Source organism: Zeus faber (assembly GCF_960531495.2).
Source record: "Zeus faber genome assembly, chromosome: 4".
Classification (NCBI taxonomy): domain Eukaryota; kingdom Metazoa; phylum Chordata; class Actinopteri; order Zeiformes; family Zeidae; genus Zeus; species Zeus faber.
The window spans coordinates 18005950-18020457 of NC_137191.1; positions in this window are offsets into that span (position 1 = coordinate 18005950).

Sequence of the window (14508 nt, forward strand, 5' to 3'; positions counted from 1 at the left end):
TTTATAATGACAGCTTGATATTTTTCTTGAACTGTACGTGGTACTGTGGCACATCCGCCACCACACGACACCCAAGCAACGTGTTCCGGGACCTCCAGCAGTGAGACACAGACGACGGGGGGGTTGATAACACCAGTTTATTGTAGAGATGAGGCTAGGTGGAATTAGCCGGGAGCAGATGGAACATGTCATGACACAGGGCTCCCATCCTGACTGGGTGTGTGGACGGGGTTTTTAAACCTTGTGCTCGTTAGCCCAACCAACGAGCGTCGGGTGTGGCTACTCAAGCCACCCCAGGTACATAAACTAAGCCAAGTTTTTCCATTAACGTTTTTTTAATTTTTCTTCCATACTTTTTAAGATTGTGACTGACCTTGACAACTGGATTCTGGACAATGGCTTCTTTATTGTCTTAGATTTTCGGCTATTTTTCGGCAGCTGTAAAAATAACAAAAAACAACTTTTGTAATTACTTCTCATAACAATAAATACATTAAATTTTAAAAATACATGTTATTCTTAACTACTATTTTATTGTACTTTTTATGTTAGTTATGTACAATTATTAAATCCAGTTTAATAGATTATTTGTCCATATTGTAATGCAGATAACGTTTATGTAACTTTAACATTCATTTGCAATTAGAATTATTATGGAACAATTACTCAAGATTAAACATTTTCTGGCTTTTCATTACAGTTTGTTTAGTGCAGTTATAGGAAAATGTTAAAAAATTATGTGTTGTCATTGTTTTTCCTTATCTTACTGCACATCCATAGTTCCTGTAATGGTAGATGTTGTGTGTCATATATGTAAATTATAAAGTATTTATGTTTATTTACGATAGCAGTGTAATTTACGTATTTCTTTAATAATGTTGAGTTCAGTTTTTTAGTTGGATTATATTTTCAGTAAGTTCCGTTTCCATGAAATACAACAAACTTTGTGATATTTCTGGAGGTAATTACCATTGCACGGCTTCTATTTTTCCGACACCACCTTGGATTATGAACTCATCACTGAGTCTCACATTATGGTGTTTTCGAGGGACACTCAGATGACATTTCAAGGATTATTTACTCTTCTTTTTTTCATTAATCCGGCGAAGTAATGCGGACCACGGATTTAAAATATCAATTGAACAGATCTACTGACAGCTACTAGGTAAGAAGCTATATAAATATACACGTAAATTGATAGTTTGGTAACTTCTAAAGACTACAGTGACCGATTCCACGCTGCCCAATGGACAACCCTAAGACAATTGGATTTTGTCAGTTGGAATCTATACATTTATAGTAAATAATATGATGACGTCATAAAGCGTCTTACTGTAAATCTCATCTTGTTCATTTTAGAACGAAATGTATGACGTGTCAGTTAACCAAGACTAGCTGAATATGTCGGGTCAAAGTTCAGTAATAGCCGCTCCACATGTAGATCGATGAGGATGAAAATTAAACCACGAGATCATTGTGACATAGCGGTTTTAACCACACCTTAATCGTATTTCTAGCTTACGCTGAAGTATGTCTTTCAGATAGTTTTACCCGGGTTGGATATATTTCGGCATCAGTCATAATGGCACATGGATCTTAATGGTCATAATGGCACGTCGGTCTTTAAATCGCCCAAAATTTTTTTGAGGTTTTCGTAAATATCTGCTCCGTATGCGGATCGATTTAGATTAAACTTCAACCACGCTGGGTTTGTGACGGCACAGTTCAAACTAGACATTGACAGCGTTTGTAAGTTATGCCAAAGTTGTTTTTGTCAGATAGTTTTAGGCTTCAAAATTCCGCGAATTTTTCACGAATTTACCTCCTACAATAACAATAAGGGGCTGCCGCTGCACCCCTGATAATAGTTATTTAAAACAGGGGTAAAAAACAGAAAATTGTTGCCAACAAAGCAACAACAACAAATAATCAAAACTAATTCAACAGCCCTGACTGCAACATCCATATGCTGTTCCCTGTTCAGCTGCCGTCAAATGTGTGTTTGGTGCTATATTTGAAAAAGTGGTTGTTTTGTGTAGTTCATCTAACTTTCGAATTCAGCAACATCAAGTCTTATGTTAACATCACTGAATTTTACATCGTCATTGTAAGTTAGAACTATTGGGTTTGGAAATGATGTTTTGTCAAAGTGGGCCTCTTAATGGTGTAATTCCCACATTTTGTTTCTCAGTGAGATCATAGCAATTTTCCTCCATTGCTAAAACTTTTGTTATTATAAAAGATAACCATTAAGTTAATGTGCGGATCAATTGGGAAGAAAATTTGGCCACAGACTTGCCAAAGCTGATTCGGAAACAAAAAGTTCAGTTCATAAAAGCTCTTTTTAGCTCTTTGTAAATCTATTTGTAAATCTGTTTTGAGATGCGCTTTGGGAAAGATTGCAAAGATAAAATACTGTCGGCATTTTGGTTGCAGAAGTAATTTACCTTGAGTTTTGAGACACAACACATGCAATAAGCGAGTTTAACAAGCATGTTCTCACCTGAAAGACAGTTCCAGATAGACAGAAATCACCTGAAGGACCTTGTGAAAGATCCTTCTGGCTCAGGGCCAGGGAATGAGGCGGAGAAGGCAGGCAGAGGCGAAAACAGCGCCAGTTGGCGTGTTTATTCACAAGTCTCTCGAAAAAAAGGTGGCCCGTTGGCCGAAAAAGAAACTGTGGGCTCGCAGGCCCATATATATATAAATAGTTCTGGGATATCCAGCTGTCCGTGCTGGTTCGTGTCCCTCCGGCTGGTTTGCCTACATGCCCATCCTACTGCGGGGACACATACACACACACACACAGTTATACCTTCCTGATTTCTGGGGATCAGGCAAATCAGAGGAGTCCCTCCGCTGATTCGCCCTCCGCTGATTCGCCCCGGCAGTTGAGTGGCCCCGGGATGGGAGACTCCACCGCCTGTCTGCAGTGGCGGCTTGGCCACTCCCCCCTTGGTCCACCACAGACCTATTTCCTCCTGCTTAAATTTTCTCTTTTACAAGACTGGAAGTCAGTCAGAATGTCAGAATGAGCTATCTCAGTGACCCAGCAAATAATAATCCCATTATTATTGGCCCTTTACATAGCCCCTTGTATTAATGTAGGCGATTGGCCTGGCCTGTAATCCCTGTGTATGTGATTACAGGCCAGCAATAGCAAACTGAGCTTCACCCTCATATATATAAGTATATATATAATTCAACATCAATGTCGTGTTTGACATCATGCAGCTATGATGGTGTACACACACTGCTGCAGGCTGGGGTGGCAGTAACTCGTGATGGCTGCTGGTTCAATCCTATTCAATCCTTCTCCTGGCGAAGTGGGTGAATTTGAGGTAATTATTGCAAAGCGCCATAGAGACTAGAAAACGGAAAAAGGGCAGAAATGGTGATTGCTTCAACAACCATTTTTCTCGAAAAGAAAGGCTTTTTTTGTGGCCCATCCATCCATATTTTAAAATGTTAAAAGTGTTGTATGTGGAGTATTGATGTTTTGAATAAGGTTTTGCCACAAAAAATGCTCAATAACCTATAACAGTGTGGGGGACTCTACCCACAGACACGGGTTCAGGGAGGGAGACGGAGACTTTCAGGCAGCGGTGTGGTTTTTATTCAAACGAATAAACAGAAGGTTCGCTGGCCAAAAAGAAAACATAAATCAATATTTGAACAATCAGATTCCGGGGCCGTGTGCCTCGCGATTTGGTCTGCAGGGACACGTCTCCTGCACCACGCCATCCCCGCTGCAAGACAAAACAACACATAAGAAAACTCGACCAATCAGCGCTAATGAGGTGGATTAGGCTGTGGACTCGGTACAGCTGCGCCACGGCAGGAAAAAGCCAGCACCGTCACCTGCAGACCTAACCACGCCCCCTCAGATGCCACAAACAGCATCTTTATACCTGTCAAACACAAGTGAGTGTAGTTATTACTCTTGACCGATATTGAGCCAACCAGGTAGCTTGTTACGGCTTCACGACCAACCTTTTTGGAAAAGCTAAAATCCACTTTTGCATTGGTTTCTGGACGTTATAATCCGTAAAATGTGTGCTACATACTGTCGGCCGTATTTGGAATTTGCAATCTCTATACAGGTATTCCCCACTTAACGACTTACCTTTTGAACAGCCGTTCGGACTTCCGACCGGCTCTCTGTGCGCAGCGTCTCAGCGTCAAGCATCTCATCTCATCATTGTTCTCAGTCCCAGTCTCGTTTCTGCAGTGTGTCAGTATTCACTTCACTAGCGTTCGCAATCGCCACGCCCATGAAATAACACGGGTCCTCGCTTATCGACCAATTGGCTTAATGACCTGGTCCTAGGAACGGAACTCCACTCCTCCGGAGCGCCACTTGTGGGAGCCTCTGCCCACAGGTAAGGGTTGAGGGAGGGAGACGGAGTCTTTCTGGCTGTGGTGTGCCCACATGGCGAGAGTTTTATTGTTCATTTCAACGTGCGGCACGCAGGCCACAATTATATAGATCACTGAGGATTATTATGATAATTGTGGATAATAATGATCCACCTGGGCGCAGGAGGAATGGCGTTCCACCGCTGGGCTGCTTACAAGCCCGTGCGCCTCCAGTCGGACCATTCAGCTGAACACAAGTGGACAGAAATGGAAAATATCTCTTGAACTTGAACTTGAACTTGAACCTGACGACCAGCTGTTTCTTAAAACTTGGAAAGAGCTTCCCGTCACATACCACACAATGCAGCGTGTGAGTATTTCCGTATTGACCACGTTTGTGGTCACATGTCATACGCATGTGAGCAGTCTTTCTTGCATCTGAGAAACATTAAGAGCAACCTACACTCACGTGTAACCGATGGAAGCCTCAACGCCTGCATGAAGCTTAACCATGCAGCGCCAGAAGACGCATTGCTGGTAAAAAGTATTTCATTTATTATTGGTTAGCTACAGTATAACAACAAATATTATAAAGAAGAATTAAGACAAATGTATTATATATAGCGCTTTTTTAAGTACTCAGAGATGTGTTATACGTTAAAAATGTATGCTTTACTTAAAAAATGCACGCATTAAGTTGCATTCAATTTTATTAAATATTATATGGCTCACAAGGAAATACATTCAGAAATACCCTGCTCTATATGTTTGCGAAACATTTTGTCTTACCAGGTTGCACTCCCATAATTTACATAATGGACCATGACCACAACATTTTTTGTGTCAAAAAATGCTCATCCGTGCCTGATTCCATCTTTTGTTTATGGAGAACCATCAACTCTGTCTTCCGTAGAGGAATATAAAGACTGCATAGAGACTGCAAAGAAGTTCTGCATATCAAACTATCTGTATAGTCAAAGTCCTGGCTGGAGCTGTACCATTTCCAAGTTCGAAGTCAGAACACTATTTTCTTGCTTAGTACCAGCCCAGCTTATTACCAACTAAAATATATATTAAAAAAAACAAAACATTGTGCTCCAACTTATAGACTACCAACATGATGATGATGGTGCTGGTGCTGGTGCTGATGTTGGCGTGCACGTGCAGTGCAACGTCATGTCCACCTTCCCATACGCACATGGTCTAATTGTGTAGCTGGGAAAGTCTTTGTGTTTATGTCCAGGGGCCCTAGACTTCTGAGCTCTGAGCCAGGCAAACAGTTGTGTTCCTGACTGATGTCTTATGCATTTTTCATCCATTGTCTGTGAGCAAAAAGTAAAAAGTTTTACCTGAGCCCCTTCCCCTTTACGGTCATAGCCTCCCGCACCCTTTGCCTTCACCTTTGCTCATCCCTTCACGTGCGCAGTTCCACCTTCTATCATTGAAATCAATGGGACTGATTCTCCTGGGGTTAATGGATTTTTCTGCCAAGGCGAGGAGGATGCACTTTAATCATGGGAGATCTTAAATATTTTATCAGCCAGAGCCAAGGGTTCAGGGCTGGAGCTAGCGGTATAGGGAAAGGAGTGATATGAGAGGGAGGGCTTCACTCTGCATCTCAGCACTCCGGCTCAGCCAAGTGATGTACACTTCTCAACATAGCGTCGAACAGGAGCTCCGTGCCTCTGTTTCGTTTCCTGGCTGCATCCCTTTGTGACGGAGTGTCGTATAGTTCTTGTATCAAAATAACTGCGTTCATGTCAATCGCACTATAGCAACTAACATGCTACTTATTATCTGTACACTGACAATGAGAGTCAGTGTTTTCAATAATTAAAAGAAAAGTAAAACTATGAACGTGTTGACTTGATTTTTATACGATGGCAAACTAAAAAACCACTGTTAATATGAACATGTAATATGTTGTGGTAAACTGTAGATGCTGTAATGATTTCATTCACAGTAGGAATAGCTTCCAGGATCACTGTTTTGAAGCTGATGATTTTCTTAAAATGCGTGATGATGAAACATTGAAACATTAAAAATTAATTCAATAAAAAAGCCTCTGAAGTGCTCTTCTTAAGTTAAAAGTGTAAAAAGTGGCGTGTTCTTTTTGGGCAAAAACCCATTAAATTATCAATTCCTCCCTTTTTTCTCTCAAAGTAACACATATTCCTACATCTGTATTAAATATTTTAGCTCATTTACTCAGTTGCTTTCCTTTTCGATTCTCTTTTTCAAGAGTAAATGAAAAATGGCACGTCTTGAAAATGTGGAAACGTTGTGATAACTTTTATTCTCAGGTCTATTTAAACTCTTAGACCCCCCCCCCCCCCCCCCCCACTTGTATTTTTTTGGGTAACTTAAAATTGCCAACAGATGTGATTAAGATTGAGGTAAATCAACACTGGTTAGCTGTGCATGAATACCTCATATGAAATTATCTTGCCTAGAATACAAGCTAATTTTAATTCTTGTCCAGATATATTTGAACAATTATTCATTTTCTTTCAAATATAATGTGTTCTCAAAAGAGGTTGAATAAATCCAATAAACCTTGGTGTCTTGTGAAATAACAGTTATGCGATGGAAACTCACATGAGATGTCGAGTATTTTAGAAAGGTTTGAATTGCACTGAATGTTATCTACCGTACTCTCCAACAACGCAAAATATTTTCAGGATTTTCAGAAAAGAGATTATCTCATTGTCTTCAAAGGACATAAATTCCCTTGCCAGCGCTTATCAGTTTACTGATCACTTTACTGCGCATTCACACACAATGCTTCTGGTCTACACTTCACAGTTTGAAATGTGTGGATCTGTACAGTATATTGTGATAAGAACTTGCCCCCACAAGGACCTTGCTCTGATAATAATCTGTAAATCTCTAACCGGCAATGTGAATAATCTTTAGTTTGGCCTGAGGCTTTGTATAGAGTTGATGGTAAAAAACAAATATTGTGAGAAATGTATTAAGGCTTTTCGTAAACCTCGGGTAAGTTGGACGACGATTTTAATGGTCATTAAGTGACTCGTTTCACACATTTCGGGCCGAGCTTTTAAATTCTTATTTTACGGAAAATGTGCTGTAAAATTCCTACTGTTCCACGTCTACCTTAAGAAGAGCTGTACTGGAAATGTGATGGCAAGAAAAGAGAACAGGCACTCAAGTGGCCAATTGCCATGCACGGCTCAGGCGTCCGCTTTTAAATAGCATCCGTCGAGGGTGTGATTGTCAGTCGTATATTTCAAAGTGTTGAACTGCTGTGTCATTTAATGGGACAAATAAATGGTTCAGGGCCGGCCTGAATATTTTATCCTCATCCCGAAGCGTTTATGAAAACACTTCCTTCTTGTCCTCTCATCCTTAACTCCTGCTGGGAAACTGAGAGCGGCATGCTGGGAAGGCAAGGTTTTTTGCCAGTGTTTGTGTATGGGTCATTATGCACTTGAAAAACATCTGCAATATTCACACTGAAAAACTGCTCATCTTGAATAACTAAGAAACTTCCAATTTTAACCTCAGGACAGCTTTGGCCTGAAGGTTAATTAAGTTGTCTCGTAGCTTTGTTTTGTTTTCAGTTAAAAAAAAAAAAGAGAAAGACACATTCAATTCATCAGCATCTTGTGGAGCATCTAGCAGCCGGTGAAAGAGTGGATTAATGATTGATAAAGTTATTCTAAGGCCGTGGCACTGAAGAAGTACACAGAGTAATTAAGTCATCATTAAGTGATTAAACAACGCATGGCACTTGAGATCCACCGTGTGGCAGTTTTTCCTACCCCGCGCCACCCAAGTGACGTGTTCAGGGACCTCCGGCACAGAAAACGAGGTTGTAGAGACCAGTTTATTGTAGAGAGTGGGCCAGGTGGAATCAGCCCAGGAGCAGATAGACGTGCGTCACGTCAGGGCTCCTCTCCTGAGTGTGTGTGGGGATGGAGGCTTTACCTGCTGCTCGTTAGACCAACCAACGGGCAACAGGTATGCAGCCACTCTGATCCCAATCACCTACATCCAGGTCATGTGTGGCTGCTCAAACCACACCATCCCCACACCACACACCGATGCCATTTGTTTTGTTTTGACTGAGTAAAGGACCTAATATCTGTAGAAAGGTGTGCATAGATTTGCTTGACCTGAAAGTCATTCCATTCAAAACCGTGTGAATGGCGAAGAAAATCAATAAATTTGACCTCTTGGATTTTGACCCACAAATAGTGACAAGAAGGAAATAAAACCCCAAATTTTCAGCAAAATTCTTTTTTTTCAGTGTCCTCTTTTGTATTTGTGTGTGTTTGTGTGTGCTTTTTCTGTTGTTTTGAGCGGCAACTCCATGTTACAATTATGCGATGTTATGTTGGTCCGATACCAACACAGTCTCTGAGAATTCTTATTAAACACCAGTTTCAGTGCATCCCTACAGTCACAACACGTTGTAGGAAAAATTGGAGTTGAGATGACAAAAAAATACTTAATGTTTTTATTTGGCTTTGTGCTGCTTCACCCATCTAGGGAAGAATCAGCCTGTATGTAATGATCCGTTTCTTCCCATTTTAGATGCAGTGGGCGCTGTTGCTCGCCATAGAATTGTCCAAACAAATAAAGGCAGTACATGGAGCTGTGTTCATGCATGGCCACTATTGATACTTGAGAGAACGCTGCGATCCCGAGCCGCTCCTCGCAGCTGCGGAGCACCCCGACTCCTGACTCCAGGTGGGCTCGAGTTAAAGATGTGGCAGATTCTGTTTTTGTGGCCAATGTATGCAGGTCATTGCCTTCTCATGAGTATTTGCATCCCTGTTTGCCTGCGGTCCCTCTGGACTGTGTGCGGCTCACCACGTAGTTTCATTGATCACAGTATCACCATATTGCCTGGATTGTATCTGCTAACTGTCAAGCTCCCAGAAATTGAATCAGGCCTGTGGGTGATGGAAAAAAAAAACCAAGCTTGTTACACCTGTGTTTAGAACGGTATTCCGTATTCTTATTTCTGACCTCCCTTTCCTTACCCTCCTGAGGAAAAGGTATGTAATGATACATGGTTCATGTAGTCCCTGAAGCCTTGGAACTCAGGCCAGTGCTATATTATTTAAACCCCCAGATTACCATTTTGAGTCAGCTCATAATGTATCAAAGGCATTTTTTGAATATTGTCAATCAAAGATCATTTACAAAACATTTGGTAAAAATGTATCTTTTCTTGTTTTGAAAAAGTTGGAGTTTCATACACCAACAGAGAAATAATATTGATTAATAACCGAAATGTCTCTACTCCAGTACAACTGTTGTTGCAGAGTGCACATGTTTGCCTGTGGTTTCAATTTAAAAAATGTTTTGTTGTTTGTTTCTTTTGATCGATTTTTAGGATGCTTATGTGCGCTACTGATAATATTTGTTTAGCCTTTATTTGAGCTTTTCTAATGTAGAATATATCATTTGACCGTTTCACCATTATTAAATTTGTATTGATCTGCAAACACAAGCATAAAACTTTATTAAAGATACATGATTTGACAACACAGCAAAGCAATGGAATATATCTACCAATTACTTATAGCCTAACCAGACCTTAACGAATGACTTTATTATTGGTTTTATTTATTATTTGATGTTATCATGAGAAATATCAAACAAATATCCAGACAGTCTTTACAGAGTTCATGAAAGTCCTTCTGCTTCAGTAACATCATTTACACCCCATCTGGACCAGTCCACCAATACAGAAATAACACATTCACATCTATCTTGTGCTTTTCACATCCCTGGTCTTCTTGCGGTCAAAGCCCGGCGCCATTTTCCACACATTTTTAGTACATGTTTTACGCTTTTCAAATAGTTTGAACTGTACACATTTAACATAGCCGCTACCTCATCACAAATGTAAATTTATTCCGACCACCACTGCCTGTGTCAGTCAGCAATTAGCCCAGCTGCTAAAGAGGTGTTGATGTGCCAGAGCGATGGCCTGTTTCAGTTTTCATCCCTGTGCAGTTTTTCTCGTGAAGACGTACTCCATTAACCTTTGTGAGTGATGCCTTGCTGGTCAGAACGTTTTCCCACTGCCACTCATTGTGTTAGGCATTAAGTCCGTCAGTAATTAGTCAGGCTAAAGAAGTGTCATGTGCGATAGCCCGATAGATGGTTTTGACCGCAAAAAACTGATTTCAATTTACAATGGAAGTGTGTTGGCCCGACATCCTCCACCTGCTAAACGCTGACGTTGACTCCCTCATATTGTCCAATGAAATCAATGTGTTTTCAATTTGATGTTAATATCATACCTCAGCGTAAGGAGGCTGTCGGAGGCTTCTCAACTGCACGTAGATATTGGTGGTTTCTGTGGTCAAAACTGTCGGTCTGTGAGGTCATTCAGCTGGTAGATCACGATGGAATAACACAAGCAATTGTGTTAATAAATGAATGGGAACCTTGGAAGCCACTTTTTTCAGCACTTTTCTCGACAGCTATCCTCTCACCCCCCATAAAGCGGGTGTACAGAAGGTGAATTGACAGGTGAAATTTGAGGCCTGGCAAGAATGTCAGAGCAGACTGAACATGTACAGGAATTTCACTGTTCTCTGTCTTTTCTCCACCTATTGCCAGAGATGTTTCCGCTGTTCCTCCACTTTGACAGTTGTTCTTTGCTCACAGTTGTGCTCGAACATGAATGGGCTCATCATATTCCTGTCCGTGGGAGACTTCAGAATTGTGAAGCTGAAGTCCTTTACACTCAGAAACCTCTGTCAGACCTGCCAACATCAGTTCATGCATCGTGAAATTGTGTGCGTGTGTGTGTTTGTGTGTGTGTGTGTGTGTGTGTGTGTGTGTCTGTGTGTGTGTGTGTGTGTGTATGTATGCGTGTGTGCGCGTGTGTGATCATACCATGACGCAGTGTCATGGTATGATATGGTGTGATGTGGTATGATAAGTCTACCAATAAGTCTACCAATATCAAACAAGCATGAACATGTTTGCATGCAAAGTGTAGTAGACTTCAAAATATTTCAAGATCTCTCTCCAAGTGTAGGTGAGAATAACTTGCTTCTGCAAACCACCTTTGTTCTACTTTCCCAAGGCAATAGAAAGCAACACATGTGGTGCCAATAAATAGCATTAAAAAAGTATGTCATAAGAAAAATTTTATAAATCAATTGCAATGTCTCTTCTATTATCTTATTGGGGAAAACATCCAAGCGTGCACGGCCCACTCTGTGTTTTTTCTGGAATGGTTGGATGGATTTTTTCCATTTGGAAAAAGTAAATGGTCATTCCTCATTTACATACAAAATTATGAAAAGCTACCTTGGAAAATCAGCTGCTTTTTTTTCTTGAATAGTTTTATGTTTAAGTAGTTAATTTTTATGATTTTTTTACGTTTTTTAAATTTAGCAGTCAGTATTTGTCACCAATAGTCTAATGTTACTTATTGTGCCTTCTTTAGTTCATGGTATGGTTTATGGCCCGCTATGTAATTATTAATCTGGCCCCAAACAGGAAAAAGGTCCCCGATCCCTGGTCTAGAATATTCATTAAGCCAATTCACGCCCACTGTTTGACAAAGCATCATATACTGTAAGCACATAATTTGAACCTGCTGTACATTTCAATCCGCACCTTCTGTTGTCATGTTAACAGCAGGTAATTGTGGCAAAAAAGCAGTTTTGTCCCCTGTGTCACTCATAATAAAGGCAGCCCAGTAATGGAACCTGGGAACGATAAATTTAAGGTATTGGCTGGCCTCAGTTATTACTGGGAAGGAGTGTATTACAAATTCTAATGGGCCTGAAGTACTATTGGAATGGGTAAATGTTAGGATTCATTGTATAGAGGCCGAATAGCTAAAAAGGCCACATTTATTTTCAACCCCGTACCCAATTCTCAGCCTGCCGTCTATCGATTTTCTCCAGCCTCCTCTATCAGTCAGGCTCTAATAAGACAACACATGTCGCCTTAAAAAGAAACGTATTCGAATGTTAATGGATCACCACACTGGCCTGTTTGCCACTTTAGACGTGTTTGTGTGTGTGTCTGTGCGTGCGTGTTTGTCAGTATACGTTTGTATTTTGTGTATGTGTCAAAACAATTTCAGTAAATTAGGAAAAGAGCACATTAATCCTAATAGTTTAGGGGTAACATAAGTGAGAGAATATGGCTATGGAGAGTTGAGGAGATGAGGAGGAATGGGGTAGCGGCTGTTGGAGGGGAAACCTTCTCGTGAAGAGTGGATTCATCTGTGGTCTTATTGCTCCTGCAGGGACCAATTTGTCTTCATTTGATTCTTTGGCATCAACTCCAATCCAGTGTAACGACCTTAGTAAAGCACACACCCCTCAGCATGAATTTCTCCGCCGTCCGACTGACACCCGGTGAGGTGAAATAAAAAGAGTACTAAAATATAATTTAATAGAAATACTAATTTAACACAATGTTTATGCTAATTAGACAATTGAAAACTAACATTGACTAGTTGTTGACTGGTAGCATCTACTATACGTACTTTACAAAGCCATGAAACCATCAATGCAATAACCAACCTGGTCGCACGCTTTTTCGTGCTCACGAAAATGAATCTATTGATTTATCCATCTATCTAGTGTCGATCAGAGCGCAATTGTTTGACTTTTTTCGTTCTACTCATTACGAAATTTAAATGGAATTGGGAGAATTTATTCGACACAGGAATGGAGGGGGGGGGGGGGGGGGGGTGGCGTAGATAAAACTAAAACTAACGTGACAAAAGTGTGGCACTTGGGGGGGTGTGTATGGATGTATGAACCCATGCATTTTAAAACTGCATGGGTTTCATTTCATTCTGTCTCGCACAAAATTAAAGCGGAATACTGCTTTCTCTTTGTCTTGACTGAATGGTCTATTAACTTCAAGGTTGGGTGTGAATGGGGATATAGGGTCATACCGCAAGTATGAAGTCCATTCATAGATACACTTTAACTGGGTATAAATATCAGTGTTTGCGCGGCTGTCAGCAAGTGCGGTAAACATTTCCATGGTAACAGCTCCGCCAATCAGAGAAGTCCACTTAGTATTCTGGGGAGTGTAGTCTCCATGACATCGGAATAAAGCATGCTTTTCCTAAAACAAGGTTGATATCACACACAGACTTGTGGCTTCTACAGGAGCAAAACCAAATTATTATATACATAACGTAATATTTACGCAATTATTTATAAACATTTGAAACCCTCCGGTTAAACATTAGCTTTAAAAACTACACAAACTAAAATCCATCGCCATTTTGTTATGCATTTTAAATGCAATTGCCTCATGGGTAAAGCAAAAAAAAAAAGAAGCTAATTTAATTTGATCGGGGAATAAACCTGTGTCACCAGAATTTACATGTGTAATTTGCAAACCCCTGAATAATGAATGTTAGGTCATTTTAAATGTCTCCCTATTGCGTATCCCATATACATAAGCATATTCCCTTTATCTATTCCATTTTATTTTATTCCATTTTATTCCATTTTATTCCATTTTATTTTATTTTATTCTATCTATTTTTATTTTATTCTACAAGTATTAGACTTACTGTATTACGTTTTAGGAATCAGTAAGTTGGTCTAGTAGAAATAAATTTTCCTAGGACATATTGTGTGTAATCACCGGGTGCGTTGCATTACATTTCACTGCATATATGTATGAAAGTATGTATATGTATGTGATGAATAAACCTCTTGAATCTTGAATCTTGAACACTATCTCTCTTCCAAAAGTGCAATGTTCAGAGTAGTCAAAACCAGTTTACCTTATTTTGGTAGCTCTTTTAATTACTGAGATATAGCACTTCACAGGTGACCAGGGTTCAAATATCTCAGGTTTGGGTCTATAGAGAAAAAAATCTCTCAAACTTTCATAATGTTAACATACAAGCTGAGACCATTACAAAAACGTGTTTGGTTTGTTTCTACATTGTTTGATTCCATTTAGAATGTAAATGGTCATGGAATCCACACTTGGAACCCCACTGCAATGGCAGAGTTGGATTTATTTATTTGTAATAGAACAAAACCTATATAAAACATATGTAAATTCTGACAATGCAGGTATATTCCCTGACCAAATTAACCCCGAATAAGATATGCATGTCGTCATCCATAATTTTTTTTTATTTTTAACTTTATAATAATA